The 14,680-nt window shown below is 43.4% G+C and overlaps 1 protein-coding gene and 1 pseudogene across 1 annotated transcript in view; both read left to right on the plus strand.

Moving 5' to 3' along the window:
• LOC126191305 (uncharacterized) overlaps nucleotides 1–14,680 on the plus strand; it is a 532,110-nt gene that overhangs the window by 282,526 nt on the left and 234,904 nt on the right. The gene's annotated exons all lie outside the window — the stretch shown is intronic.
• LOC126100744 (5S ribosomal RNA) lies at nucleotides 4,707–4,824 on the plus strand (annotated as a pseudogene).

Raw genomic sequence — 14,680 nt, forward strand, 5'->3', positions numbered from 1 at the left:
GACATAAAGCTTCGTGGAAACTCAAGATTTAGAGAAAACTTATTTATTCATTGCGAACGTAGCTAAGGTCTGAAAGATAAATTTGAAGTCATGATAACCGTGAAGTTCACACTTTGATGTCAACGGTGGTCGACGCCAACATCAGGAAACCTCTTAGTCAATGTATCGATGGGTACACATCTTGAGGTGTTGCTCGTATTGTAAAGCTACTATGCATAGCAATTTGGATATTTCTTGCTTTCTAGAACACTCCATTGGTTACCAACGATTGTTCACAGACAGGATTTTACACTTATTATTTAATGCTAGTACTCTATTGCTACAAAACGCGTATATGCTTCTATAGGTATTGCACCTAGATGATAATTCTGCAATTCACACGTAAGTGTTTGGCAAAGAATTCGTAGAACAACATTCAGACTATTTCTCTATCGTTCCACTCTCCAAAAGTAATAGCGAAAAACGAAGCAACTGTTCAGCTAGGTGATCGATATTTTTCTTTATTCGTTACGCCTTGCAGCACGAAATCGTTTCCTTCCCGTCACAATTTCTTTTCTGTTTTATATGCGTACAGCAAGATATAACGAAATTAATAAGCCCTTTCACATTACAAACGTAAGTTAAACAACTCAACAGTTTACACTTTCAAGTATCGAACTTTAAAATTTTACTTAAACTGGTGACAAATCCAGCGAAATTGAGTTACGCATCTGGGCACTGCATTTCATTGAGCTGCCTCTTCTCTCATTACTGACATTTGACAATCAGTATTGGACGGATGGAAAGAGCCGATCGGAGGCTCTGTTACAAGTATAAGAGTTTCCTTTCTTCTTCAGTTCAACGATATCAAACCGACTACCGTGAAACGAAAATGCAACTGAAAATTTTTTGAAATGGACCAAATACGCTGGTGTTTCTGAATGCGCTGGAGACCCAACAACGAAATTATTTATATATTTCAAGACTAAATAACCGAGGAGAAGTCCAACCAGTAACCCTGTCGGCAACTGAGTGCTTACGTTCACTGCTTTCAGTGTCAATTCCCCTCCACCCGAGGTAGGAGAGTTAGCACTTGTTCCACACGACCTAAGCACAAAGTGTCAGCTGCGTACAGTTCAGTATACGTACCTGGAAAGCTGTTAGGTTATTGAGTGCAACGTTCGTTATATTTTAACAGAAATGCTGTGGTACGACTCTCTGCCAACTAGCACACGAGCATAACAAACCTTCAGAACACTTGCTTTTTTAGATGTCGTTCTATTCCCGCCGTCTACACTGCTGCCACGAACACAAAATTGTGACTGCTTGTAGGTCGGTATCCTTCAACTTCTTTTGTTTCCAAAAACAGACATTCTTCGTCCCGTTCTCTATCATTTGCTTACATTCGCTTAGCCGATATTATCTGCTGCGTCGAGGAAATTTGAGATCGCTTGCTAATAAATCAATGGCGACAGTTTTTCAATCTAAGTGGCGCATTACGGACGTGAGCGCACTTGACCTCCTAGTGTTAGTGTTATTACTCTCGTCCCGCTATGAGGCAAATTTGTTTACAGTTTCATCATGCACAGACAAGCGTCGCCAAGTCAACTGCCTGCTGCGAAGCGTACTCTGCGATACGCTGGCTATAAGCCATTGTTTAGAAGCTGGGTTGTATGTGTATCAGGAAGGTTAATAATGGACCCGGGATCAATTTCTCGTAGATAACGTATCTGACTCTTTTGCCAACACTGGGAATCTGTGATATAGAACCTAAATATTTGTCCTTACTGTCTTAGACACACCGCTTAGTAATCGATGTATCCTTCGTTCAACCATCGACTTAAAATTTTTGCGGCTCGAAATGTCTATAGGAACACATTCCCATATTTGCTTTCGTTTTCGTTGTTTGCAGATTTAGTGGTGGCGCATCTGTAGCTCTTCTATTTTTTGGCAAACCACCTACTAGTTTCGCTGCATATCCTCCAGCTTTACATTGTGCTTTGTTATTTTCGGGATCCGAACTACAATTTAAAACTCAGATTTGGAAGGAAGATTGTAGCTTTAAAAACTACAATACTTCACGTTTGTAGAGCTTCAAGAGCACAATCTTTGTTAGGTAACATGAGCGCGGTGCAACAGAAACCCGTTCACAACTGAATATTGACAGTTTTTGTTGTCAAGTTTGACACACTTCAACCGTGACAACTCTCAACTATTATGTAACATCACAGACAGGGATCCTTTGTTGCCGTCGTGGATTTTCTGTTGGTGTCCCACGTTATTTCGCGAACTGCCGAGTGTTTAAGCACTTCTGCAGCGTAGTGCTGCGATTCTGCTGTTGGCGATGAATATGGGCTCAAAATAAGGGTGGTCGGGGATGAGGTGAAATACACTGCCAGCGCATAGAGTACTGCTCTCGTATTTGATGATGTAGTTTTCTCCAGAAAATGGTGGAAAAGCTACTGTGAACTACAGCATGGTATTTCGGCACTTCGTTTTGTGCATCAAAGTTCCATCGGCTTACTTAGATGGACTTCAGAGCAGTTCTAGTGATAAGACACGGATGCTCAAGTCTACAAAAGGAATTATATGAAATTGTGCGGAAGAGTACTGCCTCTTAGTTGGTTTTCTGAGATGAATACACACATCTACTTTTATAACAATTTCAAAAGTAAGCTGTTATTACTAAGACGTTCGAAGCCAATGCAATCGACCATGGAAAAAGGCAGTTCGCTGTCAGTATAGGTTATTATTATTATGTGGCGATTTTTCTCTTTTTAGGCTATTATTACAATTAGGAACGTTTTGGCACTGTGTGATTTTATTTTCACTTACATTAACGTAAAATTTATGTGGCGGCACAGAAGGAAATAATAGAGGGAATGTTTTATGGTGCAGAAAAAAAATACGTGAAAAGGACTATCGCGACTTATGGTACAGTTAATAGGTAGAGGTGAAAAGATAAGAGTAGGATAGATGTGAGGGAGGATGTCGGAATGGTGACTAATAAGAAAGACGTAAAGACTAAAATACATTACAAAAAGGTCAACCTAAGATGTAGCTGCTCTTTGCCTCTCAAATGCGAACCCCAGGATCACATATAGGCCGCAGAACATTAACAGCTACCGTTCTTTTATGTTATAGAATGACTCTGGTCTTTCGTAGCAAAAATGGCTCTGAGCACTATGGGACTTAACATCTTAGGTCATCAGTCCCCTAGAACTTAGAACTACTTAAACCTAACTAACCTAAGGACATCACACACATCCATGCCCGAGGCAGGATTCGAACCTGCGACCGTAGCAGTCTCGCGGTTCCGGACTGCAGCGCTTAGAACCGCACGACCACCGCGGCCGGCTCTTTCGTAGCATTCTCTTCCGTTAGTGTACTAATTATTTTTTGAATCTTTAAAATTTCGATTTCTCATCAGTCTCTACTTTACACATAATTCGAAGTATTACAGTGAACGAACACAGATATTCATAGCTTTTTTTCAGTAAGATGGATAGTTATAAATTTTACTGAATAACGTAGATAGTTACAGTTTTTACTCAGTAAGAAATAAAACAAAATCTGTCTTTCTCACGGCTCGTACCGCAATATAGGGTCCCCTTTTTTGGTTTTTGGCAAATTTATTTTGTTTCACTGTGTGGCTTGGTGCCGTTTCTGTCGCCAGTTAAGGTAAGGGAGGGAAGTCCTGTGCGCTATCACGCTGTGAACCGTCTAAATTTTATTTTATGTTATCATACTGTAATTCGCTTGAAAATCACACCTCGGGTCGCCGATGCCGCAGACCAATGGTTGCGAAACCGCCGCGCCGATTTGTTCCGTGTCTGGCTGACCTCCATAGCTAAAGCACCGTTCATTAAGCTGAAACTGAAAGATCGGAAAAAGAATAATCAATACTTACAAATTCTGCGCAAGGTTTGGACTAAAGCTCTTCTTATCAATTGGACTACCCTTAGTCGTTACAGCTAGTTCAAATTATTGGATGACTTTCCATCCATATTGTGCTAGCTATGAGGTAGTAATAACTAGAAAGAGGAACTCAAAGAGTAAGTAATCACATATATTATGAACGTAATTTGCGGTTTTATGGGTTCTGGAGGTATGTGGATGCTACACTGAGTCATTGGATACCTTCTGATACCGTGTCAGAACTCATTTAGCCCGGCTTAGTGCAGCAACTCGACATGGCGTGGTCTCAGCAGGTCATAAATATTGATAATGAGATGTTCTCTCCCCCCCCCCCTCCCACTATAACAGTCCACAATTGAGAAAGTGTTGTCGGTGCAGCATTTTGTGCACGAACTGACCTCTCCATTATCTCCCATAAATGTTCGATGGGATTCATGTCGGGCGATCTAGGTGGCCAGATCATTCGCTCAAATTGTCCAGAATATTCTTCAAACCGGTGACATGGCGCATTGTCATCCATAGAAATTCAAACGTTTTTTAGAAACATGAAGTCCATGAATGGCCGCAAATGTTCTCCAAGTAGTCGAACATAATGATTTCCTGTCGATGGTCGGTTCAGTTGGACCAGAGGACCCAGTCTATTCCGTGCAAACACAGCCCACACCATTATGGAGCCATAACCATTATGCACATGCGTGCATGGCTACGTGGCATCTGCGCCACACTTGAACCATACCATCAGCTCTTACCGACTGAAATTGGGACTCATCTGACCAGGCCACGTTTTCCAGTCGCCTAAGGTCCAGTAGGCCAACGGCCATGCCGCAGTGGTAACACCGGTTCCCGCCAGATTACCGAAGTTAAGCGCTGTCTGGCTGGGCTAGCACTTGGATGGGTGACCATCCGCTCTGCCGAGCGCTGTTGGCAAGTGAGGTGCAGTCAGCCCTTGTGAGGCAAACTGAGGAGCTACTAGACTGAGACGTAGCAGCTCCAGTCTCGTAAACTGACACACGGCCGGGAGAACGGTGTGCTGACCACATGCCCCTCCATATCCGCATCCAGTGACGCCTGTGGGCTGAGGATGTCACGGCGACCGGTCGGTACCGTAGGGCCTTCCAAGGCCAGTTCGGACGGAGTTTAGTTTAGTTTAGTTTTAGGGTCCAGTAGACACTAGCCCAGGAGAGGAGCTGCAGACGATGCCGGTAGCAAAGGCACTCGAGTCGGTCGTCTGCTGCCGTAGACCAACGGGTACGTTCGTCGCATATCCCACATTCATTTCTGTGCTCATTTCACGCAGTGTTGCTTGTCTGCTAGTACTGACAACTCTACCCAAACGCCGCTGCTCTCGGTCGCTAAGTGAAGGCCATCGGCCACTGCGTTGTCCGTAGTGACAAGTAATGCCCGAAATTAGGTATTCTCGGCAAACTTTTGACACTGTGGACCTCGGAAAATTGAATCCCCTAACGATTTCCGAAATGGAATGTCCCACGGGTGTAGCTCCAACTACCATTCAGCGTTCAAAGTCTGTTAATTCCCATCGTGCTACCATAATCACGTCGGAAACCTTTTCACGTTAATCACCTGAGTACAAGCGACAGCTCCGCCAATACACCGCCCTTTTGTACCTTGTGTACGCGGTAATACCGCCATCTTATATGTGCAGATCGCAGTCCTATGACTTTTGCCATCTCATTGTATGACAATGAGATGTGCCCGAACCTACTGCGGATGTCCCACAGTACGTTATTAACGGATGGCGAGAAGGAAATGTTTCGAAACGTTGCATCAAAACGGAGCTGTAACTGTATTGATAACCCCATAAGAGTTCGCCAGTAATTCATAACGTTAAAGTTTTACAAAACAAAAGTATTATAGCCAGTCGAAACACTGTATTTACTGCAAGTACATGCACAGTGACAATGCCGCAAAGTGCCTGAACACTTGTGAACACTTCGCCGTTGCTCACCGGCGAGGCACGCCTGTTGGGAAACGCCACTCGTGGCGAATACACACTTTGCCCCGCAGCCTGGCGCCGGCTGACGATCACATGTCGCGGAGATGACGGCCCGACGTTGCTAAGCCGAGGCGCGCCACGTCTCCAGGACACAGTAGACAGCCGACAACTGCCGTGAGAGAGATAGCCGCCCCACCAGCACGACTCGGTGCATTTTGCAACAGCTTGTCACGTATCTCAATTAGCTATACGTCTCTCTCCCTCTCCGCTCCAAAAATCCCCGAAGCACAGCAGCCAGGATTTACGGATATCTCCAAACTGATTGGCTGTCAATCGTGCAGGCCAGTAATCCCGGGAAATTTTTCCCTCTCTGCCTTTGTCATGATCGCTTCCATAAGATATCTAAAGCCAGTCTTCAACCAGACTGCAAATCACACTTATCTCGTGAAATTTGCTACAAGATGTATAAGTTTCCCCAACTAATCTAAATAATCAAAATTTCCCTTTATTGCCGGCCGGTGAGGCCGAGCGGTTCTGGGCGCTGCAGTCTGGAACCGTGCGACCGCTACGGTCGCAGGTTCGAATCCTGCCTCGGGCATGGATGTGTGTGATGTCCTTAGGTTAGTTGGGTTTAACTAGTTCTAAGTTCTAGGGGACTGATGACCACAGAAGTTAAGTCCCATAGTGCTCAGAGCCATTTTGAACCAATTTCGTTATCCTTATGATTAAATAATTGCTCTAAGGTTGAAAAAAACAGCTTGTTTTTCCAACCTGTAAAGCTGCTTTGGTACATAATCTAACAATATTATTACTGGATAAAGCAGGAAACATCTTTGGCAAGTTTACCTCATCTTGTGTTCTTCTCAGTTTGAAAGTGGGCAATTGATACACTTAGCCTTGATGTCGTTAACATTGAGCTCTATATTAATTTGCTCTGAACCACTTCCTTTCTATATTCATTAAAGTGCGTTTGTATCTCTCTGTCACAGTTCGTGTGTCTCCTGCAGATGCTCTTATCTGGCTGGATTTCAAAAACTTTATGTCTGTTCTGAGCATGATAGTTTCGAAAAGAATATCAATCTTTCTAACGACTGCAGGTGCTTTGGTCACTTCGATACTTTCCTTTACGTTATCCTACTTTACCATCTTAACTAATCTTCTTTGATACGTCTACGCAACTACATGCACCTATCGCTTTACTTATCTAGACAGTTTCATTTGTTCAACTGAAACAAGTTTCAATCATAGCTCGTCCTTGCACACAGAGCGAAGTGTGTAGTTCTTGAGACAACGGAATTGTGTTCGGGAGTAGCGTAGTTCAATTTCCTACCCTCTGTCCCCGGACACCCTCATTTAGGTTAGCTTTAGATTTCGTACATCACTACAACATAGTTCAACGTCTTAGGTAACCTACCTAAATGAGCTGTTACTCCCGAGGACTGGAACCGTATAGCTCTTCCACACGTACAAACAGTAGTTTTTCGGGGATGGGGTTCGACTCACAGCATATCTGTTTTTCTCGTAAAAAGAGAGGTTGTAGCTACAGCCAAAATGGATTTCGCTAACGGCATTGCACTTCTGCTCTATCCGTAGAAATTTAGACCGTTTTACGGTAAAAGTTAGCATTCACTACCGAAGTATACCCAGAGAAAGGAACGGATATTTTTAAACGTTATTTGAGGCCTATGTGACGCAGTACATTACTTCAAATGGGCAATAAGATTCTTACAATATCTGCAATTACAACTCCCTTGTTTCCCTGTTCGCGTTTAGCGCTTTTCGATTCATTAGCGATGCAACGACCTCATCTGTACGCCAAGTAGCTGTACAAATGTTTGCTGTAGTCCCGAGGCGGAGAAGTTGTCAGTGAGTGCAAGAGTTTCACAGTTACGGCCATAAAAGAAAAGTCTAGTTTTAAACTGGATATATATGTCCATGCGGCTCTTACGAACAGTGTCCTTCACGACAGGCCGATTCCTAGACGCCAAAATAATGGATTCTCCGCATCTGTACGGCCGACAATGATGGTGTTTTCACGGACCACTTGCTGACCGGACAACAGCAGCTGTAGTAGCTAAGGCACTTTTTGATACGTAGTGGTCGCCTACTTATTAGCTGCGACTCGAACGCTGTGGATCTTTTACATAGGTGTTCAGGACTAGTACTGAAGTATCACAGTCCGTCTCCCTTCCTCAGCGTAACATGTCGAGTATGCAACAGTGTCATTTAATGGTGTGTGTTTTTATGGAGTAGCTTGTAGTGGAAAGGAGGAAGAGTGTAAAACTCGTTAATGGCTTATAGTCATTTCGTCTGGAACAGTGTCAATGGGCCAGTCGAGCTGAATGTCTTCATGAATGAAGCCCAATAGCAAGTTTGCCTTCACCTCGCGAAACACTGCGGATAGCTTTGTGGTTCACCCCAGAACTCTGGAGCGTAGTCTGACGATTAGGGAGTGTACGCTGCTTAAACTGCTTCTCGGTTCATAATGGAATCGGCACGCTGGACTCTTATTCAGCAACCCATATGTAGATATTTATACCTACAATCTTTCATTCCTAGCCGTCCACAAATCGTAATGGCACTTTCGGATGGAGTGGCATCCCATTAGTGGTTACTATATGCCTCGTCCGAGTTGTTACTGACTGAAGGTATTGCAAAGTACTAAGGAGTCTCTAGAAATCTTCTCTTCCCTCTTCACAATCCTGAGCATAGCAGATTATTCCGTACCCACCAAATATCGATATCAACGACTTCTATATAACTTACTGCATGGACTACGAGGGCGTTCAATAAGTAATGCAACACAATTTTTTTCATGACTAATTTCGGTTGCATAGGTGAAGAATTTGTTGTTGGACATCGTGGAATATTCTCCGTTCAGCACTTGTAGTTTCACGAAGTTCCGATACACGATGGCGGTATACGTAGCATTCAAAATGGCGTCTGTAACGGAGATGCGTTCCAAGGAGAGAGCAGTTATTTAGTTTATTTTGGTGTAATAGGCGCTTGCAGTATGTCTACGGAGAAATGGCAGTGAACAAAAGCACGGTGAGTCGTTGAGCGATGTGTCTGGCATCAGCGCAGCAAGGTCGTGCAGAAGTGTAAGATCTCCACCATACAGCCTTGATCTTGCACCTTCCGGCTTCTGTCTGTTTGGCCCAATAAAGGACGCACTACGCGGAAAGCAATAGGTGGATGGCTCCGATGTCGACCAGTACAATGGTATTATGCGGGCCTACAGGCCCCTCCGGAAAGGTGGCGTAAGACCGTCGCATTGAACGGAAATTGTGTTCAAAAATAGGATTTTGTAGCTGAATAAATCCAACCTGCTTCCAGAAAAAAAAGTGTTGCATTACTTACTGAACGCCCCTCGTATCTAAGAAGGGAAGGCAGAATAAATGAATCCCATTATCAGCTATCCGCTAAAAATAGTGAGTGAGCAACCCATTGTACATTTTACTAATGGTTGATAGTCTAAAATTGGAACATTCCGCTTCCTAATATGCAGAGGTTAAAAATTCGATGCATGAATGCATAAAGAGAAGAGACAACATCAGATTTGTATGTTAAGACGCAGAGATATCCTCGGACAATATGTGCGCAGCTATAGAGGTGGCAGGGGTAGTGTCCTGGGCCGTTGTAACGGGACGAGCCGGCGACGTGTCGTCGGGTACTGCGCAGTTTCGCACAGAGGCGCCGGACTGCGTAGTGCAGGCAGGCAGGGGCCGTGGGAGTCGCGACACCTGCGTCTGGCCGCTAGCGGCCAGCCAGGGGCAGCCGGCACCGGTGTGGCTATTCTAGGTGAGGGTGGCGCGGGCGCAACAGACGGCTTTTCTTGCAGCATTACCACTGCCCAGTACTGAGCCGCCAGCGGGCCCGTGTCTGTCACAACTCAAAGCTGAGTGTAGCTTTGCTTTGTGTCGATAACACTTCTTGCTCGTAGCAAGAAATATCCTAAAAATAAATGACAAGAATCGAATCTCTGTTCAATAGAAATAATAGCCCAAAGCATCGTGAGTGGGCATCCATGGCTATCGTGGACTTCAAATGGTTCAACTGGATCTGAGCACTATGGGACTTAACATCTGAGGTCATCAGTCCCCTAGACTTAGAACTACTTAAACCTAACTAACCTAAGGACATCACACACATCCATGCCCGAGGCAGGATTCGAACCTGCGACCGTAGCAGCAGCGCGGTTCCGGACTGAATTGCCGGCCTGAGTGGCCGTGCGGTTCTAGGCCCTACGGTCTGGAACCGCGCGATCGCTACGGTCACAGGTTCGAATCCTGCCTCGGGCATGGATGTCTGTGATGTCCTTAGGTTAGTTAGGTTTAAGTAGTTCTAAGTTCTAGGGGACTGATGACCTCAGCAGTTAAGTCCCATAGTGCTCAGAGCCATTTGAACCGGACTGGAGCGCCCTGAACCGCTCGGCCAGAACGGGCGGCTCGTAGACTTTAGACTTTCTAAATAGTCCAAAGAAGTTCAGCTCGATTTGTGTTATCGTGAAACTGGAGAGAGTGTGTCACGAATATGATACATGAGCTGGGGTGGCAATCATTAAAACAAAGGCGATTAAGAAAGTCTTTTCACGAAGTTTCAATCAACAGCATTCTCCTCCGAATGAGAAAATGTTTTGTTGGCGCCCACCTATGTAGAAAGAAATGAACATCACAGTATAATAAGAGAAGTCAGATGTCGCATAAAAAAATATGAGAGCTCGTTCTTCACGCGCGCTGTTCGAGAGTGGAGCGGTAGAGAAATACCTTGAAGGTGATTCAATTAACACTCTGCCAGTCACTTAATTGCGAATTGCAGAGCAGTGATGTAGATGTAGAAAGTGATCCGCTTAGAATACTGCTGATTTCACTGTGCACTCTAGCATTTCCGAGCATGTGCTCTTTCTCTAATAACGACGTCGTCATCGCACGCCGAACCCTAAACTTCCTTTTCTTTGGCTGGTCCCGGCGGAGGTTCGAGTCCTCCCTCGGGCATGGGTGTGTGTGTTTGTCCTTAGGATAATTTAGGTTAAGTAGTGTGTAAGCTTAGGGACTGATGACCTTAGCAGTCAAGTCCCATAAGATTTCACACACATTTGAACATTTATTCCTTTTCTTTCGAAATTCTTCCAGCGCACTTCGCAAAAGATAAATCATGTTCACGTACCGTGCTAGAGCTGAAGATAATTGCGAATTTCACTGTGGTGTAATGTGTCAGTCACACTTTGGGTAAACTTTATGGTATTTCTGCTTTCTTCCAGAACCTAGTTCTGTCTGTCGGAGACGAATCTCTACCATATAGGGAGTACTAGTGCCTTTACGAATCTCACTGCGCTACCCTAAAGCCGTCGGCACACGGACCGTGCATTTGAACTTTGAGCTTGTCGTGTCTCTTAGGTCATAGCGTGGAAAAAGCACGTTGGAGAGTCTTTCCGAAAGTACACAGCGATATCTAGTGCGTCAGATATCCTGAACGTAGATCAGTGAGATGGAAGAAAGCCACCTATATCAAATGACGCCATTTCTGTTCAGTACAGAGCCGCGAGACGCCATTTTGGCTTTCAATTGAAGTTCATATTTACATACGACGAGTAAACTGCGGATCTCTCGAAAACCCATACGATTTGTTGTAATATAACGACTGGAAACGTCGTATTGGTGGTTAAGGAATTCATGTAACTTGCGTATTCTGAAAGCATGCCGTTTCAGGGCAACGGAGTATTGAGAATACATCTTGGTACAGTTTGTTATAATTAAATGTCAGTTAATAACATATATGCGATTACAGATTTCAAGAGTTGATAAGATGCAACTTTGGCCGCAAGTCATATATGGTACGTGTAGCGTAATGAAGAGAGCTGCGGATTAGTTATGTAACAAGTGATGTGTTGCTTGTTCCCATCGCACTGAATCCATATATTTTTTGAATAACCTTCGCGTTTTCTAGTCGGTTCTGATACTTTCTTATTTGTTTAATAGAAGAATGTTCTATAATATTCAATGTTATGTACATACAAGTGCGCTCTTTCTGAGAAGTGAGTTTGTTCGATTGGCTTTATCTACAAAGCAGCTTGCAGCAAGATGACTTTCTTCTTTCAAGTTTTGTATTTCACATGTAGTAAAGATTCTGCTTCCTCGGGGAAGATCAGTTTGGATTCCGTAGAAATGTTGGAACATGAGAGGCAATACTGACCTTACGACTTATCTTAGAAGAAAGATTAAGGAAAGGCAAACCTACGTTTCTAGCATTTGTAGACTTAGAGAAAGCTTTTGACAATGTTGACTGGAATACACTCTTTCAAATTCTGAAGGTGGCAGGGGTAAAATACAGGGAGCGAAAGGCTATTTACAATTTGTACAGAAACCAGATGGCAGTTATAAGAGTCGAGGGACGTGCAAAAGAAGCAGCGGTTGGGAAGGGAGTGAGACAGGGTTGTAGCCTCTCCCCGATGTTATTCAATCTGTATATTGAGCAACCAGTAAAAGAAACAAAAGAAAAATTCGGAGTAGGTATTAAAATCCATGGAGAAGAAATAAAAACTTTGAGGTTCGCCGATGACATTGTAATTCTGTCAGAGACAGCAAAGGACTTGGAAGAGCAGTTGAATGGAATGGACAGTGTCTTGAAAGGAGGATATAAGATGAACATCAACAAAAGCAAAACGAGGATAATAGAATGTAGTCGAATGAAGTCGGGTGATGCTGAGGAAATTAGATTAGGAAATGAGACACTTAAACTAGTAAAGGAGTTTTGCTATTTGGTGAGCAAAATAACTGATGATGGTCGAAGTAGAGAGGATATAAAATGTAGACTGGCAATGACTAGAAAAGCGTTTCTGAAGAAGAGAAATTTGTTAACATCGAGTATAGATTTAAGTGTCAGGAAGTCGTTTCTGAAAGTATTTGTATGGAGTGTAGCCATGTATGGAAGTGAAACATGGACGATTAATAGTTTGGACAAGAAGAGAATAGAAGCTTTCGAAATGTGGTGCTACAGAAGAATGCTGAAGATTAGATGGGTAGATCACATAACTAATGAGGAGGTATTGAATAGAATTGGGGAGAAGAGGAGTTTGTGGCACAACTTGACAAGAAGAAGGGACCGGTTGGTAGGACATGTTCTGAGGCATCAAGGGATCACAAATTTAGCATTGGAGGGCAGTGTGGAGGGTAAAAATCGCAGAGGGAGACCAAGAGATGAATACACTAAACAGATTCAGAAGGACGTAGGTTGCAGTAAGTACTGGGAGATGAAGAAGCTCGCACAGGATAGAGTAGCATGGAGAGCTGCATCAAACCAGTCTCAGGACTGAGGACGACAACAACAACAAAGATTCTGCTACTGAATAGGAAAAGTGATCAAGGAAGAATGACCTTAGGGTTTTACTGAAAAGAGAGAATGTCGTAATAATTTTATCTTATGCGGAGAACTATTGAAAATTTGCATGGCACTCTTTGCAGTGGAACTTTTATAGGGTCGACGTCCTTATTGACTGGACAAGGTACTTTCTTTTTCTCTTATACCATGTTCACAGATACTGAAATTTTTGTTTATGTACAGTACACACAGAACAACATGACTAGATTATGGATAAGGGAAGAAATGTGCGTTTTAACAGAGCTAACGTAGGAATTTTACGCCCGTCCATTTCGTAAAACGTGTGATTGGCAGACTAGTTTACAGCCGCGCTGGAGCGCGCAGCGATCAAGGATACCACGTTCAAACACACGAACTGTATGCACAAATCGCATCTTTTCAGAAATATTAGCACCCCGTTGAAGTCCGCACGTTCAACATTGACGCTCGAAAGTACTGTCTGTGATTAAGTGTACGTATCGGCTCAAGTGACAAGTACTTTCTCGGTGTATGAAAAAAAGAAGGTACGGATTGGTGTAATTGGTCTGTACATCTGGAAAGTGGTAAGGGGAAGTTACCGACACGTAAGGAAATCGTCGTAAGATTACGCATTGTGATTTTCTGTAGAACCTAAAGATGACACAATTTAAGCATACTACAAACTAAGACGTAGTTATGAGCGTATGTTCCCTCTGACGACACTAGGAATACAAGACGAGGCATTTTGGATTATCGTAAAAGTGTGGGACTGTGTTGCAAGTACACATGTGAGCAGCGCCTAGCAGGCGGTGTAGCCGACCTTTGTATGTCATGAAATCAGTATTCATGCTTATTATAAAAACAGTCGTTTTCCGTCGCCTGAGAACCCAAACTACTCAACAACTAATCTTGTTAATGTACGGACAATCTCTTCCCTATAACGTAATTACTATTTTTAAAACGCAGTAAACTGTCTGCAGCGCCACTTCAACTGAATTATCCCACACTAATCCAATATTCCGTTGTAAGTCTCTTAGCTATCAGTGGAATGATGACCAACCTTCCATGTTCCGTACTGGATTAAGACGCCGAAAATATGCTGAAGATATGCATATACTGAAGATATTCTCTTAACAGGCTGTTAAATGCTACAATGGCGTATATTTTCCGTCGAACTGAAACATTTCTGAAACAGGGTGCTTTGCTTGCAGTGTTCAGTACCTAACTGCACACATGACCTACACTGAAACTAGAAAATTTGTGATCTGCCAAGCAGCTAAGGTAATATTTCTTGGATTGAGAAGCTGAATCTATTAGCAAATGCTGTTTGCTACGATTTATATCACTTGATGTATTGCTTACTCATTATCATCTGACTGACAACACATTTCTGATAGCTGTTACGTAGCTGCCTTATCAGCTATCCCCGTCATTCATTTCTCGAAACAATAGTCAGTCAAGTGCCAGATTTTTTAAAAATAAATTAAATATCGA

This window comes from Schistocerca cancellata, chromosome 1 (assembly GCF_023864275.1).
Source record: "Schistocerca cancellata isolate TAMUIC-IGC-003103 chromosome 1, iqSchCanc2.1, whole genome shotgun sequence".
Lineage (NCBI taxonomy): Eukaryota > Metazoa > Arthropoda > Insecta > Orthoptera > Acrididae > Schistocerca > Schistocerca cancellata.